Genomic DNA, 23509 nt, shown 5'->3' with positions numbered 1-23509 from the left:
TGAGTGGTAGTACGCATGTATCTTAGAGTTTTACCGCTGTGAGCCCGCGGTATAGCAACTTTGTTGCCGGGAAACCCAACGAAGGAGCTGTAAGTCGGGTTCATCGGCTCATGTCGCAAAGAGGCTCGTCCTCTTTTGATCCAGCAGCCAGCAAAGGAACACGTAATCGCCCGTTCACGTAAGTTGTCAAATTTATAAAATAATTTCCGAAAATATCTTTACCATTTTCATTTTCACAACATCTGTTAATAAATTTCCTTAACACTTGTTGTATTTATACATCTTGAATAAAAAACACTGTGAATTCTCTTGTATTAATACGAAACCCTTTTTGGTGTTTTTCTTTCTTATTTTTTCCGCCTTAACCTAATCTTTAACAAATACGTGGGTGCGCGCCGTTGCCACCACGCATTTGTTCATGGTCCTGCGTCGCCGAAAATAAGAGAACCAGATATTTACAATACAGTCCACTCCACTCCTTCACAGAACATCGAAGAAGCAGGAAAATCGTGATATAATCAAAGCGAAACTTCAGCATTAAGCCAAGGAAGCATAGAAAACAGTGGTGATAAAGTCAAGAAGCCCGCAATTATTATTCACACAGGAATACATTGTTATCAGCAATTTGCACACAACAACTCTCTTGGTGATACCAACAAGTTCATATTGGAAACGACAACATCGAAAAATTTGAATCAGTACTCCGGATAGTCAATATAACGAAGGTACGTGGTTTTATAAACATTCCGTGCTAGGTAGGGTTTTCCCTTTCACTTGTTAATAAAAATTTCAAAAATAAAATTATAAATCAGTGGAAAGTGTTTCCCAATACTAAAAACCGTGCAAGTGATTTTGTTGTGAAGTGAGATCTTATCTGTGCAAAATAGAAAAAAGCGCTTAACGCAGTTATTTAAAGTTTGTGCATCACGCCTTGTGACTATCCGGAATAATCCCCCACCAGCGGTAAGATTTTCCGGACACAGCTCAAGGTAGCACAACACTGCTCTAAAAGGTTAACATAACCTCAACACCGCTTAGCGCCACCTTTCTAATTTCGCTTTTGCAAGATTTTCATTTTCAAAATATTCACCGAAATAAATTTTGATCTGTTAAGTTTATTTAAACAAAGAAATTAATCTAATTTGCACGCATTTGTTCATGGCGTTTGTTCACATTGAATTAAACAAATTTTTCCACATAAAAATCACTTGCGCCTATTTACACCGGCAGTACGTTTGCAATTTAGTTTGTTGCTTTATCACAAAGTGCACTTAGTTTCATACACACATATTGACGTTGTTGTTTGGGTGGCCAATAGCATTATTCCTTGCACAATTATTTGAAATATTAAAGAATTATTATTCTCATTTGCGGCAATACAGAAATCAGTTTTTACTGATCTAATTTTGTGATACAAAAATTCACAGTCCTTGGTTAAATTACCAAAAGTCCATAACAAGCGTTCATATATTTTTATCTTCACTGACACAATTTTTTCACTAGCCATTACTTATTGGCTTACACAATTTGTTAACACAGCTGCATTAGCACATTCCTTAACATTTACGTGGGTGCGCGCCGTTGCCATCACGAATTGTACTTATCCCACTTGGCACATAAGCCTCTGTACAGTCCTTTTCACGTTAGCCATAACTTATCGGCTTACACAATCAATTGGTAAATTTGTGCACACATACGCATACACCAAATACTTTCACTTGTCACATTATCACTTCCAAGTTCTGTCCTTTGGCGACATTTTCCACTCGCTACTCTCTGCAAAGGCAATTTCTGTATAAACTTTTGGGTTTTTATTTTTATCCACAATGGAGACCTATACACGCCAAGCAGATGCAGTGACGGAGTATGAAAATGACTTCAACGACATGTCACCTTCACAACACAGTAAACACTCCCTAATATACCAAAGGGATGAGTTAAAAACTCTGTGGGAAGCTACGAAGGTGACATACGAAAAGCTCTTAGGTTCATCAGAGCTTGATTCAAAGGACTTATCGGCTATCAAGAAGAAGCATAAAATGTGCTATTTCAGCTTCCTAAAGTGTCAGGCGGCAATAGCTGAGCTTTTGGAAAATTTTGAAAAGAAAGATAAGAAAGTAGATGTCTCAGATAATATGGAATATCATGTGCGCCTGCCAGCATGTGATACGGATATTTTCAAAGGTGACTATATTTCATGGCCGTCCTTTAGGGACATGTTCACTGCCATATATATTAACAATAGTAAACTCCTTGCAGTGCAAAAACTATACTATTTGAGGCAAAAAACTCAAGGGGAGGCCAAAGAGATAGTGGAACGGTGTTCCTTAACAACAGACGGTTTCGATACAGCGTGGAAAAATTTATGTGACCGATACGAAAACAAACGTATCTTGGTCAATGCCCAATTAAAAATTCTTTTCAGTTTAAAAGCAGTTGAGAGCGAATGCGGTAGCTCCATTAAAAAACTGCAACGTGAAATAAACAATTGTATCTCAGCGCTTCAATGTTACAAGATTGACATATCAAACTGGGATGCAATTCTAACATATTTGTGCTCCACAAAACTGCCAGAAACCACACTGGCTCTATGGGAACAAACCATAGAAAATAAAACAGAAATTTCAAAATGGGCAGATATGGATAAATTCTTATCCAGCAGATTCCAAACGTTGGAAACTGTGGTAGATATAAGAGGGGATACGGTTTCAAAACCCTCTAAGCCACATGCTTCTCGTTCCTCGGCAGATACATCGTCGAAACGATTAGGGTCCTACCAGGCAAGTGCAACAACAGCCAAACCTACGTGTAAGATGTGCAAAAGTCCTGCACATCGAATTTCAAAGTGTGAAAAGTTCTTACGTTTAACACCCAATAAACGGTTTGAACAAATTAAGAGCAGCCGTGGGTATATAAACTGCCTTTCTGCTGGCCATTCGGTGACAAGGTGCACCAGCCAAATGAACTGTGCCACATGTCATTTAAGACATCATACGCTGCTTCATATTTCGAATCAGCCAAAACCAACAAATACTTCCGACACTATCGGAGCATCTACCTCACGGGAAGCTCAAATACGACGCAATGCTGAAAGAGAAAACGCTCCGATTAATAATGTGAACTCATGTTTCGCAAACACAAATAAAGGGGTATTACTAGGGACAGCTCAGGTCAATATTCGTTTTAATGGTGTTGACTATTCGGCGAGAGCCCTAATAGACTCGGGATCTGAATGTTCATTCATTACCGAGAAACTAAAGCGCAGAATTAATCTGCCATCCAAACGCCTGCATGCCCAAGTTTCGGGCATCAGTAATACAATGTCTGCACAAGTAAAAGAAGCGTGCAACATACAATTGCGGTCACCAACAGACCCATTAATCGAGATCAATACGATCATGCTGGTTTTACCACAATTAACAGGGAATCTTCCAACTTGCCAAATAAACGCAATGACTAGGCAAGCATTCCCTGACTTAGTACTGGCTGACAAAAGATTCTTTGTCAATGAGCCAGTCGACTTAATTCTGGGCGGAGACATATACCCCCAAATTATGCTAGGCGGTATCAGGAAGGACGTGCTAAACACATTAATAGCACAGGAAACGGTGTTCGGCTGGATTTTGACAGGCCGGACAGATGCGGTTAATACAAATAAGACCCTAGTTTCGTATTTCAATGAGGTCACTTTAGATAAACAATTGGCGGCTTTTTGGGAGATAGAGGAAATTCCAAAGAAAAGGAGCATCAATAACGATGACACTTACTGCGAGGAGCTATACAAATCCACAACAGTTCGGAACAACGATGGCAAATACGTAGTCTCCTTACCCTTTAGGAAAGAGTTTAACTTAGGTCCCTCATTAAGAAGTGCGTGCTCTCAATTCTATCGCAACGAGACACGACTTGCGAAAAACCCAGTCCTTCAAACGGAATACAATAGAGTTGTATCCGAATATGAAACTTTAGGGCACATGAAACAAATAGGCAATATTTCGCCAGACTCAAATGACTGTTACTTCCTACCTCACCATGCTGTTATAAAGGACGGAAGTACAACGACAAAAGTCAGAGTCGTATTTAATGCATCTTGTCCTACCACTAATGGCAAAAGTCTAAATGATGCCTTATATCCAGGTCCGATTCTTCAATCCGACCTGACAATTCTTATACTACGTTGGCGGCTGTTCAAATACGTATTTAACAGCGACATAGAGAAAATGTATCGCCAAATATGGGTCAATGAAGGCCAAACAAAATATCAGCGAATCATATTTCGCAAATGCCCCAAAAACCCAATTAACATTTATGAATTGAAAACGGTAACCTTTGGGGTTAATTGTGCTCCGTATCTTGCGATTCGAACGCTGCACCAACTAGCTGATGACGTGGAGACATCGCATCCAATGGCAGCAGATATACTGCGAAATTGCATGTACGTTGATGACGTACTCGCCGGTGGACACAGCATCGAAACTGCAATCAAGGCAAGGGACGAAATATCATTGGCATTGCAATCGGCAGGTTTCCCGTTGCGAAAATGGACGTCCAACTGCAAGAAAATCCAACAGGGTATACCGAAGCAACACCTATTAAGCGAGGATTTTCTTGAGTTCGAAGACACCAGCATGGTAAAAGCACTCGGTATCAGGTGGAACGCCCATTTCGACTACTTTTACTTCACAGCGAAACCCTTTGACAATAACCACGCCGTAACAAAAAGGTCAATACTTTCTGCGATCGCAAAACTTTTCGACCCTCTTGGCTGGCTGGCACCAGTCGTAATTGTAGCCAAAATAATAATGCAAAATATTTGGTTGGAAGTGACAGACTGGGATGAAGATGTGTCTGAAACTACTCTACATCGGTGGCAATCATTCATGACGGACTACGAAAAGATCAACGATATACGCATACCGCGATGGGTTCACTACACATTGAAGGACAATGTCGAAATACATGGATTCAGCGATGCCTCGGAAAAAGCATATGCCGCCACTGTTTTCCTGAGGGTACAAACAAAGGATCAAGTCTTCACCAACCTGTTGATGGCCAAAACGAGAGTAGCCCCGGTCAAAACCATATCATTGCCACGACTGGAACTCTGCGGCGCAGTCCTACTTGCAGAAATTATAGAGTCGGCCATAGAAAATATGCAACTTTCAAACATTAAAGTAACCCTTTGGACAGATTCGACTATAGTACTGGCATGGATCCGAAAACCACCATGTTCGTGGTCAACGTTCGTGGCACATCGAATAACTAAAATCATCGATAAAGTAGGAGACAAAGTATGGCGGCACGTAGACTCCGCGTCAAATCCTGCAGATTTGGCGAGCAGAGGCCTCTACGCTTCGGACCTAATCAACAATTCTTTGTGGTGGCAGGGACCTTCTTGGTTACAAGAAGACAACGAAAATTGGCCAACACAATACGAATATGGAGGAAAAGAGGGTGAAAGTTCATACAACTTCGGTCAAAAATAACTTTGATATTCTAGATAGGTTTTCCGATTTACCAAGGGCTTTGCGGGTTATATCCTATATTCTTCGGTTTTTCCAGAATACGCACCCAAAAACTAAATCCTCCTTCAAAAGGGATTCTCATTCGATCGCTCCTGACGAAATAGAAAAAACAACACGAAGATTGATAACAATATGCCAGAGGCAACATTATCAAGAAGAGTACGCAAATTTGAAGTCAGGAAAACTAATAAATGGGAAGAGTGAGATTTTACCCCTGAACCCATATGTAGATGAAGAAGGCATCATTCGAACTGGGGGGCGGACTGGGGCATCGAAAGACATGTCCCATAATGAAAGTCATCCCATTATTCTTCCTTATACTTGCAGGTTATCCAGACTTATAGTCCAATCCTCTCACGAGACCACCCTGCATGGAGCGAACCAGCTGATGCTACGTCATATCCGCACTCAGTACTGGATCCCACGTGTTAAAATAATGATACGGTCTGTTATCCACAACTGTAAGGTCTGTACTATTTACAGGAAGCGGACACAAACGCAACTTATGGGGATCCTTCCGAAGGAGCGCACCACCTTTTCTAGGGCCTTCACCAACACTGGGGTAGATTTCGCGGGACCATTCGATATAAAATCCTACCGAGGGAGGGGATGTCGAATTTCAAAAGGATATGTTTGCCTGTTCGTCTGCTTTTCGACGAAAGCCATCCATCTGGAAGCGACAAACGACCTTAGTACCGGGTCCTTCCTAGCTGCCTTCGCCAGATTTGTATCCAGACGAGGCTGTCCGAAAAACGTTTACTCCGACAATGGTACTAACTTTGTCGGAGCTTCGCGATCGTTACGATCTGAGTTTAAGGCATTTCTGCGTGAAGCAAGGGACGGAACATTGAATAAATATATCCATCACACTTTAGAATGGCATTTTATACCGCCAAGCGCTCCTCACATGGGAGGTTTGTGGGAAGCGGGGGTAAAAAGTTTTAAGACACACTTTAAAAAGATCGCGTCCGACCATAAATATACTTTAGAAGAGTTTACAACCCTCTTATGTCGAATTGAGGCCTGCCTCAACTCGAGACCTCTAAGTCCCTCATCTAACGACCCTTCCGACCTGGAGCCGCTTACTCCAGGCCATTTTCTCGTAGGCGGGCATCTTTTAGCTCCACCTGAACTCGATTGTAGTGAAAACCCTGCCTCCATTGTAAACCGATGGCAAAAGATGAAAGCCCTTCATCAGACCTTTTGCAAAAGATGGAAATCGGAATATCTCACCGAGATCCAGAAAAGGTATAAATGGAAACATCCACAATCCAACTTAAAACCCGGGGACCTAGTCGTCATCAAGGAGGATAACCTACAACCGAACGAGTGGAAAATGGGGAGAGTCGTCAACACACATCCAGGTTCCGATAACCGTGTACGTGTTGTTGACGTCAATACAATTAAGGGACAAATTAGCAGACCAATCGCGAAACTGGTACTACTTCCGCCCAACGACAATCAAAATGAACTGTAATAGTCCACATTCCTCCATCCCAAATAACCCAGCTCTCGTTCACCCCGAACGAGGCCAACAAACCAATAACCCAGCTCTCGTTCCCCAGAACGAGGCCAACAGAACCCTAACTCAGATATACTGTCTGCCACATAATACCTTTTCCAACGATTGCGTGGGTGCGCCGCTGCCACCACGCAATTGTTCAAAATAGTTTAATATCGCAAGGAATACCGAAGAAATTTATTCATACCATTTCATTATATAAGGACACGGAAAGTGAATTTCAATCGTTTGTAAGGAACATTTGACTGCTCTTCACAGTCTGTTTCAGATCATATTCGTGAACATATTTCCACCGTTTTGGTTAAAATTTATGAAGGATTTTCGGATACGATTATCATATGTTTCTTCACATCTCATACAAAATCAGGTCAGATTCAGAAATCTGAATGGAAAATGGTTGAAAATTGTTGCCCACCCAAAGTAACCACATTTGGTTCGAATATGATTCCATAATATGCTTGGCAAACAATATTCAGTTTTTAAATTGTTCCAAATTGATGGTCGGATTTTACTGTCCATGTAACAACTGACAATCAAAAATTAATTTTTTTGCCGCTTTTGCAACAAGGGATAATAGGCTTTGCTTGATTAGGTACAATATCTACATATGAGTAGTTGCATGCAGTTTATTTGATTGCCCTAATGGTTAAGGAGGAAACGGCTGCTATCCATTTTAACCATTTTTGTAAAAGCGTAATAATTTTTAGGGGGTGCTGACAGAGGTTCGCTTAATGAAGCGAGTGGCTTTGTACCTTTCATTTCAAAAAAATACCCAATTATGGGTGCATAAAGCGCATGCGGTTTCCTTTATTTACAGGAGAAACTAATATCCGAAGTCAATATCCTTTTTTCTGGTGTGAGGGTTTTCAACATTGTGAATACATACAAGTGGCGAATGTTTGATAAAAACGTTCACAACAGTAAACAGCCTCGATCGCCTCGTCAATCGCTGTTCGAGTACTTAAATCATTTGCTCAATAGACTTTTCAACCATTTTTGTAGACAACTGGTATATTGCATTAGTTGCATATTTTAACATGTTTGCATAATTATTCAATTAACTTGATTTTTGTAAAAATGAATGTTAATATTTAGTCTGATTTTCTGTATACACATTTAAAAGAAATGCTGAGTTAAAACATAAATGTTCAATTTATGGCACTTCAATTTATGGCAATGGAGGGATAGGAAGATTTTTCACTTGTATGTATTCCCAATGGTTTTCAATTTTTTGTTACATATACATACATTAATAAAACACTCACGATCTAATACCGAAATGGGCACCTCGCGTCAAAAGTTCGCCGGCACGGACATGGAAATTTGATGCTATACAGGGGTCCATTGACAAAGTACCTTTAACAAAATTTAATTGTAAAACATCACTGGAAATGTTTGGTATATATTAATTTTCATATGTATACCGTTATCTGTTCCCTTATGTTACGATGTCCATCGATGCCATCAACTAATGTTGTATCCTTGTCGTCGATTGAAATTAAGTTGCCAAAACGTCGTGAATCTTTGAAATTTGCAGTCATATAAGGGTATGTAAGAATGAAGGCAGCCATTAGACAAATAACAACCTGTAAAAAGGTAACATATTTCTGAGCAGTACGGTTCAAAGCAAAAAAAAAAAAAAAAAAAAAAAACCATGAACCTAGTAATGCTAATGTGCCAGCTGCAAGTGTACTACCCAGCTTAATGTAACGCCATGTGGAATAAGATATGTGCAAACTCCATGCCAATTACTGCGAGCTGCTAGATGTACCAGAAAACCCGGTATTAGCAAATATAATGCAGTACGACAGTTTAAACAAAATTCAATACCATTGGCGACGACAAAGGAACAAAAGGTTGGAACCTTTAAGTCTAAGAAACGCCAACATCTAGCAACAACATCGGAAGTCGCTTCTATGGAGGAAATGTCCAGTGGATGCCTCCCTACTTCTCCACATCATTCACGTCGACACTCATCATCGTCTTCTTCATTTTATGGAATAGAAGCTCTAGTATTTAGTCATTTAATTAAGATCAATTCCTCATCCTCATGTCTCCCCCATTCAGTGAAGATCTGCCCCTTACACGGCCTCCAAATATTGGTATCATAGGAATACTTGCTAGGCCGAAGTGTTCTTCGCCCATTCGCTTAACATGACTTAGCCAGCGAAACTATTGAATTTTACGCGATGCACTATGTAAATATATACGTAAATCTTATATATCCTGGCACTAAACCTTCGATGCACGCAGTCAGCATCTAGGACCGAGCCATAATGTTCTGAAGACATTTTTGGCGTCTTTTAGTGAGTTTTACAGCTCCGGTTCACGCTCAATTCTCACGGGAATGCTCTGGATCATTGAGATACTTGAGAAGCAGATGTCGTGAAATTTTCGCACACTTGAAATGCTATAGGAAATATGGAATAAGTAAAGACTCAAATACAGGAACATTTCTGCCACCTCCCCCACCGCTACCTCTGCCACAACTCTAGCTCTAACAACACAATTGAGACTACACAATGAAAACCATATGAACTCGCCAAACCAACATTTCAATGGTGGTGAGGGTGGTGGTGAAGTCGTGGCTGTGTTTAATGGTTTTGACAGCAAAAATAATCCTTCGATTGGAGTTAATAGTACATTCTTGAAAGAGTATTCCAACAAGTTGCTCACACAAAGCAACAACAACACTAAAATACGCACAAATGCGCTTTATGCTGCTGGCAATTCCCTGAACAATAATATTTGTATCAAAAACACAAATAATACCACCGACACTGCCATAACTTTTCAAACATCAACACAACTACCAATCTTGGTAGCTCAGCCAACACAATCGAACTCAACATCAGCACCAGGCTTTGAAAACAATATAGACTCTGTCTAAATTCAACTGCACCCAAGCTCGCGTTGATCATGTCTTTCATTTACTTCCTTCGCGTTGAATAAAGACAAGATTCACAAAAATGACTAGGAAACGCTGTAACGGAGGCCGCTGCAAGCATAATCGTGGTCATGTCAAACCAGTAAGATGCACCAATTGTGCTCGTTGTGTTCCAAAAGATAAGGCAATAAAGAAGTTTGTAATTCGCAACATAGTAGAAGCAGCGGCTGTCAGAGACATATCTGAAGCTTCCATTTGGGAATCGTATATGTTGCCAAAATTATATGCAAAGCTGCGACATTATGATCACCGTAACTTAGAAATAGGCCAGACCATATACGAAAATCTATGAATTCGTGCTTGGGCTTGAGCATTTTACACGTCGAACAAATCATAATACCAAGACAAATGCAATAAAAGCCTATTGGCGGACATATGGTCAGATTTTCACTTGATGCTAGCCAATAATGAACAAAAAGTAACAATACTCGTATTACTAAAAAAAAAAAAAAAATAAATAAAATGCACAGATGTATGTATGTACTCATATATACTACATATATGCATCTAATAGCTAAGCGGCGTGTACTTTTTATATTTTCCAACCGATACATTTTACTGGATACCAGTTGCAGCAAATACTTGCTCACCATTTTTGAACACCTCATCGGCATTGCGACTTGCATCGATTTGTTTAACTTGTGCTAATTGTTCAAAATGTTTAATTATTGGCATTGAATCATTATTATATGTTTGTATACGTGTTATCTGCATTGATTTCTGTCAGATATACCTGCAAATAAAAGAGAAAGAAAAATTAATTAAGAAAAAAAAGACTACAATTTCTAGCCTCCATACTCACCACCGCGTGTTTTTAATTCAATGATTTTTTTTCATTCAGGAAATGGAAAAAAATTGTAACAAATGTCAAATGTCTACACTTTTCTTTTGACAGTCATGCACGACAACACCGACATTAGGCCTCATGCACAATCATCTCGCACACTACACGTCACGTACTACATGCCGCACTACACGTCACGCACTACACGTCACGCATTACATGCCGCACGACATATCGAGCACAACACGCCACACATGTCGCGTATTACATATCTCGACCAATCATTCATTTGGTCGAGATTTAAAATACTTAATTCCACGAATTTCAACATTATTTTTGACGTGTAAAATAATGTTGAATGGTGGAAGTGCAACTCTGTAATACTTTTTCAGCCAGGTTTTTTAACCGTTCCGTGTGGTGGCAGGCCACTTGTTGTGAAAACAAAGTTCACCACAAATCAAAATAAATCTTTAGGACTACTTCGGCGACAGCTACCGACATAAAATAAATTATAAAATCCCTACAAAATTTGGTCACAAAACCTAATCACGCCCATGCAAGTGTGACTAGGAATATAACCTATGACCTGGTAAAATGACTAGTCAAATGACGTGGAGTGACGAGAGCGTTTTTGCAGGGATGTACTAGAGGCGCTAAAGCACCAGCCACATCGTATGGATGCGTGCTAAATCCGCTTTTTCTTCGTATTTACTTATGGCCCTTAATTTTTATTTCAATAAAATGGTTTTTTTTCTCTTGCGAAAATATATGAGATAATATTTTTTTTGGCTTACGCCACCCAAACAACATTCCGCCAACCTCAATTTGGGCATGATCAATGATACCAATATTCTTTCAGATCATGACCCGTTACCAAACCTTATTGGCCAAGGCAGAGGGAGGCGCAAAGCGTTTCGATGTCGCGTGCCAGCTCTGCGGCAGGGACCATAGTCTCCGACTCTGTGCCGAATACAGGAAAAAATCCCCGGAGGAGAGGTTGCGGGCCGTGCTGCTGCACAAATACTGTCCGAATTGTCTGTCGCCCTTTCATCGCGTGGACAAGTGCAATAGCAAATATCGCTGCAAACGGTGCCAGCAAAAGCACCACACCACGCTCCATCTAGATGAGCGTCTTTCTGAACGCGATGATGCAACAACCATTGGCGACGACAACCCGTCCGATGACACGTTGTCAATCCATCTAACGGGGCCGACAAAGTCCTGGGCTCAGCAGGTGGAAGAAGAAGAAATGGAGGAGGAGAGAGCAAAGGCGGAGGAAGAAAAATGCAAAACAGAGACAACAAGACCGTCAACGGTCAACCATGGCATTCGCAGTTTCCGGCCGCTGTTACAGCATGAGAGAAGCGCGGCGAGAGCAAATAAACGTCGAAATGACCGAGACAACTGGCGGCACCGCGACATCGGACTCCAAGGAGGCCCGACCGAGTCATCAAAACGCGGAAGACAGCAGCGGCGAAAGAAATCAACGCCATACACTTCTGACGCCCTAGATCAAAAGGCACTATCGCGTGGTACACCGGAAGGCTTCCGAACCGGCCGGCTACTCCCAGCCACTCCAGCGCCCATCATGCGGTCTTTCGTGCCCATTGCGCCGACGGCCATCGTACGCGTCGAATCGCGTGGGCACCTACATCTGGTTCGTGCCATCATTGATCCCTGCGCCGCCAGCACCATCGTCGATGCAGAGCTGGTACGCGATTTGCAGTTAGAGCGCCAAGGACCAGGGCAATGCACACTTATTCTGCGCGGCAAGTTCGGGTCAACGACTCATGTCACTACCCAAGCCGCCGTGGTCAACGGCCACTATCGGTTGAGTCCGCCATCCAATGTGGATCCAAAGGTTGCCGTTCCATTCGAATTTATGCGGCTTGCAGATCCGCAGTTCTACCGCTCATCGCCAGTTCGTCTTACACTCGGCGCTGATCTATACGCCGAACTGATGGTGAGCGGAACGCCAGCAACAACAGTTGGCGGTCTCCTGACCCAACCAACCGTATTCGGGCTGGTAGTCTCAGGAGCCTGCCAAAAATAGGAGTTGTTTCACAAAAATAAGTAATTACAGCACGGGATTTAAAACCACGTACGTGTATTTAATAACATCTTTTCTTTTTCCACAGGAGAGCGAAACGTGAGGTCAACCATCTGGCGTGCAGTGCTTGCAGTCCGCATCTGCACTGCCTTCTTTCATTAGCGCCTTACTGGACGTGCGATCACGTGGCATCCCTTTTTTTTTTTTTTAATGTTTTCTTTGTTGCTTACGGCAAGGGGGCCGGTATGTTTAGGCCACAGGCCTAAATATATCTCCCCCCCCCCCCTCGTAACATAATTTTCTTCGTTTACTACCACCCACATATGCTTGTGATTACTAATACACACAGGCATGTGTGAGTGGTAGTACGCATGTATCTTAGAGTTTTACCGCTGTGAGCCCGCGGTATAGCAACTTTGTTGCCGGGAAACCCAACGAAGGAGCTGTATCTCGGGTTCATCGGCTCATGTCGCAAAGAGGCTCGTCCTCTTTTGATCCAGCAGCCAGCAAAGGAACACGTAATCGCCCGTTCACGTAAGTTGTCAAATTCATAAAATAATTTCCGAAAATATCTTTACCATTTTCATTTTCACAACATCTGTTAATAAATTTCCTTAACACTTGTTGTATTTATACATCTTGAATAAAAAACACTGTGAATTCTCTTGTATTAATACGAAACCCTTTTTGGTGTTTTTATTTTCTTATTTTTTCCGCCTTAACCTAATCTTTAACAAATACGTGGGTGCGCGCCGTTGCCACCACGCATTTGTTCATAATAAATAATAAAAACAAAGGAAAAGCTCCCAAAAGGTTGGCGGTAACATTGGAACATATACCCCCTAAGCAGCTTTTGGGGCTTAGTAAATTACAATGGGCAGCCTGTGCGATGACGGGTAGGTGGTTGGCCCTTAACGCTGTTAGCTTTGCATAGTCTACTACGGAAATTGTGTACCCCAGGAGTTCAGACAGGTACTGACTTGACTTTGAGTTCTTCACACAGTCCTATTGTAAGCCATTCAGCTAAAGCACGCTTTCTATAAGTGTGTCAAACCTAAGAAGCGTCACGAAATTGAATTGATGGGATCAATGTGAAAAAAGCTGCCAGCAGCCACCCGTTGACCATCAGGTACGGCTTTTGAAGAAAATTAAGATATTTGTGATGTTTTACAATTAAATTTTGTTAAAGGTACTTTGTCAATGAACCCCTGTGTGGCATCAAATTTCCATGTCCTATTCCAAGGGAACGAGACATTATATATGAACCAAGGAGAAAACCTAGCAGAAATATATTTTGGCTCCAAGTTCACATTTCCTAACAATAACATAAACCCAACCGGTATCCCTGGTAACGAGGATGATTGTACATGGTCCTTACCACGCCCGTAAGAAGAGCGAATCACCTATAACTACAGTCTACGCCACTCCCTAGGCAATTAATCAGAAACAGTCAAAAATTTCAAGGAAGATAATATCAACCATATTTACAATCGTGATAATATAATCGGCAGCGTTTGCACACGACGACCCTTTTGGCAACACCAACATCAACAACTCTGACAAAAAATCAATCTATTACTCCGAATCAACGAATTAATTAAAAGGTACGTGGTTTATTCCGTGCGAGGTAGTTTTTTGTTGTTAATAAATCTTTCGAAATAAAATCATAAATTGGTTATTTCCGATCAAAAAGTGCGAGTGTTAAGTGAAAAAATTTATATTTCGTGCAAATATAGAGAAAAAACAAGCGCTTAACGCAGTTTCTTAAAGCATCACGCCCTGTGACTATCCGGAATAATCCCCCACCCGCGGTAAGATTTTCCGGGCACAGCTCAAAGTAACACAACACTGCTCCAAAAGGTTAACATAACCTAAACACCGCTTAGCGCCACTGTTTTACTTTCGCCTTTGCATAATTTTCATAGAAAAAAAATATATATATTCACATAATTAAATTTTGATTTGTTAAGATTATTTAACCAAAAAATTTAATTAAATTTGCGCGCACATTCAATTAAACACATTTTTCACATAAAAATCACTTGCGCTTATTTACACAGGCAATACGATCGCAATTTAGTTTGTTGCTATAGCACAAAGTGCACTTAGTTACATACACACATATTGTTGTTGTTGTTTGGTGGCCAATAGCCTTATTCCTTGCACAATTATTTAAAAAATTGAAGAATTATTATTATCACTTGCGGCAATATACAAATCAGTTTTGACTGATCTAATTTTGTGATACAAAAGTTCACAATCCTTGGTTAAATTACCAAAAAGTCCATAACAAGCGTACATATATATATATTTTTTTTTCTTTCACTGACACCATTTTTTGCACTAGCCATTACTTATTGGCTTAGACAATTCAGTAGCAAATCTGCATTAGCACATTCCTTAACATTTACGTGGATGCGCGCCGTTGCCACCACGATATTGTACTTATCCCACTTAGCACATAAGCCTCTATACAGTCCTTTTTTTACGTTAGCAATAACTTATCGAATTACACAATCAATTGGTAAATTTGTGTATACATACGCTTACACCAAATCTGTTCACTAATCACATTATCACTTCCAAGTTCGATCCTTTGGCAACGTTTTCACTCACTACACTCTGCAAAGGCAATTTCTTCTTAGTTTTTCATAAATTTATCGGTTTTCATTTTTATACACAATGGAGACCTATACACGCCAAGCAGATGCAGTGGCGGAGTATGAAAATGACTTCAACGACATGTCACCTTCACAACACAGTAAACACTCCCTAATATACCAAAGGGATGAGTTAAAGACTCTGTGGGAAGCTACGAAGGTTACATACGAAAAGCTCGTAGGTTCATCAGAGCTTGAGTCAAAGGACTTATCGTCTATCAAAAAGAAGCATAAAATGTGCTATTTCAGCTTCCTAAAGTGTCAGGCGGCAATAGCTGAGCTTTTGGAAGGTTTTGAAAAGAAAGATAAGAAAGTAGATATCTCAGATAATATGGAATATCATGTGCACCTGCCCGCGTGTGATACGGATATTTTCAAAGGTGACTATATTTCATGGCCGTCTTTTAGGGCATGTTCACTGCCATATATATTAATAATAGTAAACTCCATGCAGTACAAAAACTATACTATTTAAGGCAAAAAACCCAAGGGGAGGCCAAAGAAATAGTGGAACGGTGTTCCTTAACGACAGACGGTTTCGATACAGCGTGGAAAAATTTATGTGACCGATACGAAAACAAACGTATCTTGGTCAATGCCCAATTAACAATTCTTTTTAGTTTAAAAGCAGTTGAGAATGAATGCGGTAGCTTCATTAAAAAACTGCAACGTGAAATAAACAATTGTGTCTCAGCGCTTCAATGTCACAAGATTGACATATCAAACTGGGATGCAATTCTAACGTATTTGTGCTCCACAAAACTGCCAGAAACCACACTGGCTCTATGGGAACAAACCATAGAAAATAAAACAGAAATTTCAAAATGGGCAGACATGGATAAATTCTTATCCAGCAGATTCCAAACGTTGGAAACTGTCGTAGATAATAGAAGAAGGATACAGTTTCAAAACCCTCTAAGCCACAAGCTTCTCGTTCCTCTGCAGAAACATCGTCGAAACGATTGGGGTCGTATCAGGCTAGTGTAGCCAAACCCACGTGCAAGATGTGCAAAAGTTCTGCACATCGAATCGCAAAATGCGAAAAATTTCTGCGCTTAACGCCAAATAAACGGTTTGAGCACATTAAAAGCATTCGCGGATGCCTAAACTGCCTTTCGGCTGCACATACTGTCACAAAGTGCACCAGTCAAGTGAACTGTGCCACATGTCATTTAAGACACAATACGCTACTTCACATTCCGAATCAGCCCAAAACCACAAATTCGGTAGATACGATCGGAGCATCAACGTCAAGAGATGATCAAACGCGTCGCAATGCTGAAAAAGAAAACAGTTCGATTAATAATGTGAACTCATGCTTCGCAAATACATGTAAAGGAGTGCTATTAGGGAAAGCACAGGTAAATATTCATTTAAATGGTGTTGACTATTCGGCGAGAGCCCTAATAGACTCGGGATCTGAATGCTCATTCATAACCGAGAAACTCAAGCGCAGAATAAATCTGCCAACTAAACGCGTGCATGCCCAAGTTTCGGGCATCAATAATATAATGTCTGCACTAGTAAAAGAAGCGTGCAGCATATAACTGCGGTCACCAACAGACCCATTAATCGAGATCAATGCGATCATGCTGGTTTTACTACCATTAACAGGGAATCTTCCAACTTGCCAAATAAACGCAATGACTAGGCAAGCATTCCCTGACTTAGTACTGGCTGACAAAAGATTCTTTGTCAATAAGCCAGTCGACCTAATTCTGGGCGGAGACTATACCCCCAAATTATGCTAGGCGGTATTTGGAAGGACGTGCTAAACACATTAATAGCACAGGAAATGGTGTTCGGCTGGATTTTCACAGGCCGGACAGATACGGTTGATACAAATAAGACCCTAGTTTCATATTTTAACGAGGTCACTTTAGACAAACAACTGGCGGCTTTCTGACGTCCAGTTGCAAGAAAATTCTACAGGGTATACCAAAGCAACACTTATTAAGCGAGGATTTTCTTGAGTTTGAAGACACCAGCACGGTAGAAGCACTCGGCATAAGATGGAATGCTCATTTCGACTACTTCCACTTTACAGCGAAACCCTTTGATAATAACCCTACTGTAGCAAAAAGGTCAATACTGTCTGCGATAGGAAAACTTTTCCACCCTCTTGGCTGGATGGCACCAGTTGTAATTGTTGCCAAAATAATAATGCAAAATATTTGGTTGGAACGGACAAGCTGGGATGAAGATGTGTCTGACTATACTCTACATCGGTGGCAATCATTCATGACTGACTACGAAAAGATCAACGATATACGCATACCGCGATGAGTTCACTACACATTGGAGGACAATATCGAAATACATGGGTTCAGCGATGCTTCGGAAAAAGCATATGCCGCCACTGTTTTCCTGAGGGTACAAACAAAGGATCAAGTCTTCACCAACTTGTTGATGGCCAAGACGAGAGTAGGCCCGGTCAAAACCATATCCTTGCCTAGACTCGAACTCTGCGGTGCAGTTCTACTAGCAGAAATAATCGAAACTGTGATCGAAAATATGAAACTTTCGAACACTAAAGTAACCCTTTGGACAGATTCAACTATAGTGCTGACATGGATCCGAAAACCACCATGTTCGTGGTCAAAGTTCGTGGCACATCGAATAACTAAATTCATCGACAAAGTAGGAGACAAAGTATGGCGGCACGTGGACTCCGTGTCAAATCCTGCAGATTTGGCGAGCAGAGGCCTCTACGCTTCGGATCTAATCAACAATTCTTTGTGGTGGCAGGGACCTTCTTGGTTACAAGAAGACAACGAAAATTGGTCAACACAAGAAGAAGATTACAATACGAATATGGAGGAAAAGAGGGTGAAAGTTCATACAAGTTCGGTCAAAAATAATTTTGATATTCTGGATAGGTTTTCCGATCTACCAAGGGCTTTGCGGGTTATATCCTATATTCTTCGGCTTTTCCAGAATACGCACCCAACCACTAAAGCCTCCTTTAAGAGAGAATTTCATTCGATAGCCCCTGACGAAATAGAAAAAACAACACAAAGATTGATAACAATATGCCAAAGGCAACATTATCAAGAAGAGTACGCAAATTTGAAGTCAGGAAAGCTAATAAATGGTAAAAGTGAGATTTTACCCCTGGACCCATATATAGACGAAGAAGGCATCATTCGAACAGGGGGGCGGATTGGGGCATACAAAGACATGTCTCATAACGGAAGTCATCCCATTATCCTTCCTTACACTTGCAGGTTATCCAGACTTATAGTTCAATCCTCTCATGAGACCACCCCGCATGGAGGGAACCAGCTGATGCTACGTCATATCCGCACTCAGTACTGGATCCCACCCGTTAAAGTCATGATAAGGTCGGTTATCCACAACTGTAAGGTCTGTACTATTTACAGGAAGCGGACACAAACGCAACTTATGGGGATCCTTCCGAAAGAGCGCACCACCTTTACTAGGGCATTCACCAACACCGGGGTAGATTTCGGGGGACCATTCGATATAAAATCCTACCGAGGGAGGGGATGCCGAATTTCAAAGGAATATGTTTGTCTGTTTGTCTGCTTTTCGACGAAAGCCATCCATCAAGAAGCGACAAACGACCTTAGTACCGGGTCCTTCCTAGCTGCCTTCGCCAGAATTGTATCCAGACGAGGCTGTCCGAAAAACGTTTACTCCGAGAATGGTACCAACTTTGTCGGAGATTCGTGATCTTTACGATCCGAGTTTAAAGCATTTCTGCGGGAAGCAAGGGACGGAACTTTGAATAAATATAGCCATCACACTTTAGAATGGCATTTTATACCGCCAAGCGCTCCTCACATGGGAGGTTTGTGGGAAGCGAGGGTAAAAAGTTTTAAGACCCTTTTTAAAAAGATCGCGTCCGATCATAAATATACTTTCGAAGAGTTTACAAACCTCTTATGTCGAATTGAGGCCTGCCTCAACTCTAGACCTCTCAGTCCCTCATCCAATGACCCGTCCGACCTGGAGCCGCTTACTCCAGGCCACTTTCTCGTGGGTGGACATCTTTTAGCCCCACCTTAACTCGATTGTAGTGAAAATGCTGCCTCAATCGTAAACCGATGCCAAAAGATGAAAGCCCTTCATCAAACATTTTGCACAAGATGAAAATCGGAATATCTCACCGAGATCCAGAAACGGTACAAGTGGAAACATCCACAATCCAACTTAAAACCCGGGGACCTAGTCGTCATAAAGGATAACCTCCAACCAAACGAGTGGAGAATGGGGAGAATCGTCAACACACACCCAGGTTCCGATAACCGTGTACGTGTTGTTGACGTCCACGCAATGAAAGGAAAAATTACGAGACCAATCGCGAATTTGTACTACTTCCGCACCACGACAAAGAAAAGGAACTTTAATAGTATACGTTCCTCTATCCCAAATAACCCAGCTCTCGTTCACCCCGAACGAGGCCAACACACCGATATCCCAGCTCCCGTTCCCCGAACGAGGCCAATAGAACCCTAACTCAGATTCACTATCTGCCACAGAATACTTCTTCCAACAATTGCGTTAGTGTGCCGTTGCCACCACGCAATTGTTCAGAAGACAAATAAATGTAAGAATTGATCCCCGAATTTTAGTCATATCGTCACCTGAATATCAACGTACCTCCCCCATCTCACCGGGCATATTCATCCCACAGCTGATGTCACGGTGTTTAAACCTTTTCCACATTAGTAAATAAATTATAAATTAAAAATTGCTTTAAATAATTGTTTTCATCCATTTAAAGCAATAAGGGCTATCTCCCATGCACTATAGCCAAGATTTCTTTAATTAACTGACGAAGGATTTTATGTGAATATACTTGCGTCTTTCGTTCTAAAAAGCAAAATGGGAACTTATTTCACTTATGTACAATGTTGTTTCATTTTCTACACCTAAAGCAATTGCATTATCAAAGAGTATCACCCGCGGACGTAATCCCCAGGAAAATGATAACATGAGTCTCTTGGTCACAAACGTTCCCAATAATTGTCTCAACTGTATCAGGTGAAGTAGATGAAGACTTCACTGATAACTCATTTCGCAAAGTTGTAACCGGGAGGGGCACTATACCCGCTGGATGTATACCAACATCTACTTCGTAATGCCATTGACACATAAGGAATAAGAATCCTGCAGTCTTAACTCAAAAGGGCTAACAACGCCATCCAAAAAAATGTCATCAGCTGATTTCGAAGTAGATGTTTAATGAAATTACAGGAGCGTGAACTTGAATCTTGGTCGCGAACTGGTTATCCAATTGGTATTCCTCAGAATAGAAGATTAATTGCTGAATATCGAATAGGCCAATTACTAGCTGCATAAGTTTGCTGAAGCTGTATTATATTCCATAATTTACCTTCTGATAGAATGCTCGATCGACGGACTTCTTTCCTTCCATACGATCATCCTTGCGCAGGGGCCATTCTAATCTTCTCTGTATCGTTCCAATTTTAGTATATGTTCTGCCGGCTCGAAGGACCATGTACAAATGCGTGGTGGCAACGGCGCGCACCCAAGTAATTGTAAAAAATATAGATGTAGGCAAAAAGGAAGAAAACAAGAACACAAGAAAAGTTTCGTGAATAAATGTAATTACAAAGGGCTTTTCTATTAATTGTATGGAAATACAACAAGTGTTAAGAAATGATTTTAACAAGTGTTTTGAAAAATTTAGATATTAAATATATTTTGAAAAATGTAAAATACACCTACGTAATACCACTCACACATGCCCGTGTGCTAGTGACAGCAAACATATGTGGGTGACAGCGAATTATGTCTGTGACCTAAACAATATCACTTTCATACTGATTGTAATGTGAAACTCAACCAACGAAAAATTTGTTATGCTTTAAAATCAGCATATATTTTGTACAAATACATATCGGCTAGTAATTTAAATTTATAAAGAAATAAAATAGAATTAGAAATCTTAACTTTAGTGTTTTTATTTTAAAAGGGTAAGAATTAGAAGAAGAAGAAGAAAAGTAAGTATATAAATACATTTTTTTCCAATATCAACATCATTTTAAATTGACGTAAACAAAGGGATATATCACAATGAATTTTAAATTTTAAATCCCATTATTATTATTATTATTTGTTTTCAAAACTACCTACGGAGCACCATTTTGGGAAAACCTAGATAGTAATGCGCTTGCGATATTTTATCAATCAATATTTCATTATTATTACTAAAAAAAAATGAGCCTCTTTTAACGAATGCCGAAGAAAAAATTGCAGTGCTGTCAACGATACCATTATCTTCACCATCCACAACAATCGCACCATCGTCTAAAGGTGATTTTTCATCGGAAGGGAAGCCTATGAGAACTTTTATTATAGATGAAGCGATAGAGGCATTTCGTAGAGAGCTCATTGAAAAGGAATCTGATATTGGAGGAATCATTGAGGCAAAACAAGCATTTTATCGACATTTTAAATTGGAATATGATAATTTTGATCTACCAATTCGTTTTACTTATGATAGTAGATACGTAGAAAAAATGTTGAGCATCAAATGCTTTGAATATCGTGAAATTGAAACTTAACGAATTCTTAGTAATGGTGATATTGAAAAGATTCTAGCCCAGGATACTTCATTTAAAAGACCACATATAGAAATAATTGATGTGAAAAACTATAGACAAACATATAATATGATCATTGTATAATGTGACTCACACAGGTATAGATAAAAATAAAAAATAAAAACCGATATGAAATTAGCTAATTTAATAAAAATTTTACTTATTTGCCTGTTTCACTTAAGTTATGGAACAAGTTATCCCTATAATCAATTTATGAATCAAAAACAAAATATAAACAGCTTTAGAAATTTTGAAAATAGTAAAGAGACTAGTTTGGAATACAATATTCCAAACACTTCATTACGTTTAAAAATAAATGTAACAATTCAATTGTTAGATCAGAGTTTTCCTGAGCTCAACCCATCATTACTAAAAACAACAGCAACAACTACAACAACGCAGAGCCCTGGGGGATCTTTTAGACCAACTATCCGCGACCAAATGAGTGAGTCACATGGTGTGAAAACAAGTGAATACACCATTCTAGAGGCTACTGACAATTTTAAAGAATTACTAGTTGAAAAGGAAAAGAGAATAGGAGGCATTCTTGAAAGCCCAGAGGTTTTTTATAGACATTTCAATTTAGTTTACGATAATTGTGAAATACGAATTAAATGCTCAGATTACAGCAATTATATACAGCGTACTTTAGATATCTATTGCTTTGAATTTCCGGAAGACAATACGTAGACATTATCTATTGCTTTGAATTTCCGGAAGACAATACGGAGACATTACATAAACGAGAAGCATTATATGAGCACACTTCGTGCGATATAAATCCAACAATAATTCATGTTGATCGTTATTATCAAACATTGCATATGAAGGTTCAGTAATCACAAACATGGCATCGTCGTCGTCGTCGTCAGCAGCAGTAGACATATTTAATTTTCTGAAACAACCACCGTGGTGTGATGGTAGCGTGCTCCGCCTACCACACCGTATGCCCTGGATTCGCACCCCAGTTGATTAAGTATATACACACCGACACACATACAGCAAAAGAATTTCGTTGCCTACACTTAGGCACATCCGTTCTTTCGGTTTGTGTTCTGGCCGATCTACAATCATTTAGGTACATACGTATGATACCGCAAAACAACAAACCAATTTCGTTGCCTACATTAAGCGCATCCGTTCAAAACCGCAAATGTGTGCGTGTGTGTGTGTGTGTGTCAGATCAGATCAGTATCAGTCGCTCGATTTCTTACTGGGTTTACAAAGTTCAAACGCACACACGCACACATTTGCTGTTTTGAACGGATGCGCTTAATGTATGCAACGAAATTGTTTTGTTATTTTGCGGTGTCCTACGTATGCACCTAAATGATATAGATCGGCCAGAACACAAACCGAAAGAACGGATGCGCCTAAGTGTACGCAACGAAATTTTTTTGCTGTATGTATGTGTATCGGTGTGTA

The 23509-nt window shown here is 40.4% G+C and overlaps 1 protein-coding gene, 1 long non-coding RNA gene and 1 other non-coding gene across 3 annotated transcripts in view; 1 reads left to right on the top strand and 2 right to left on the bottom strand.

The window, feature by feature from the left end:
* Nucleotides 1-23509, bottom strand: part of LOC137254259 (leucine-rich repeat-containing protein 15-like) — a 1016997-nt gene that overhangs the window by 11553 nt on the left and 981935 nt on the right. The gene's annotated exons all lie outside the window — the stretch shown is intronic.
* On the top strand, nt 357-13418 carry LOC137252454 (uncharacterized). The gene is made up of 3 exons (XR_010953564.1): nt 357-725; nt 11638-12851; nt 12917-13418. It is a non-coding gene; the product is annotated as an uncharacterized lncRNA (long non-coding RNA).
* Nucleotides 20866-20973, bottom strand: LOC137234088 (U6 spliceosomal RNA). Its single transcript, XR_010947688.1, has one exon. It is a non-coding gene; the product is annotated as a U6 spliceosomal RNA (small nuclear RNA).

Source organism: Eurosta solidaginis, chromosome 5 (genome assembly GCF_040869045.1).
Source record: "Eurosta solidaginis isolate ZX-2024a chromosome 5, ASM4086904v1, whole genome shotgun sequence".
NCBI classification, from domain to species: Eukaryota; Metazoa; Arthropoda; class Insecta; order Diptera; family Tephritidae; genus Eurosta; species Eurosta solidaginis.
Note: the sequence above shows the minus strand (reverse complement) of the source record. Positions and strands in the feature narration are given on the sequence as shown.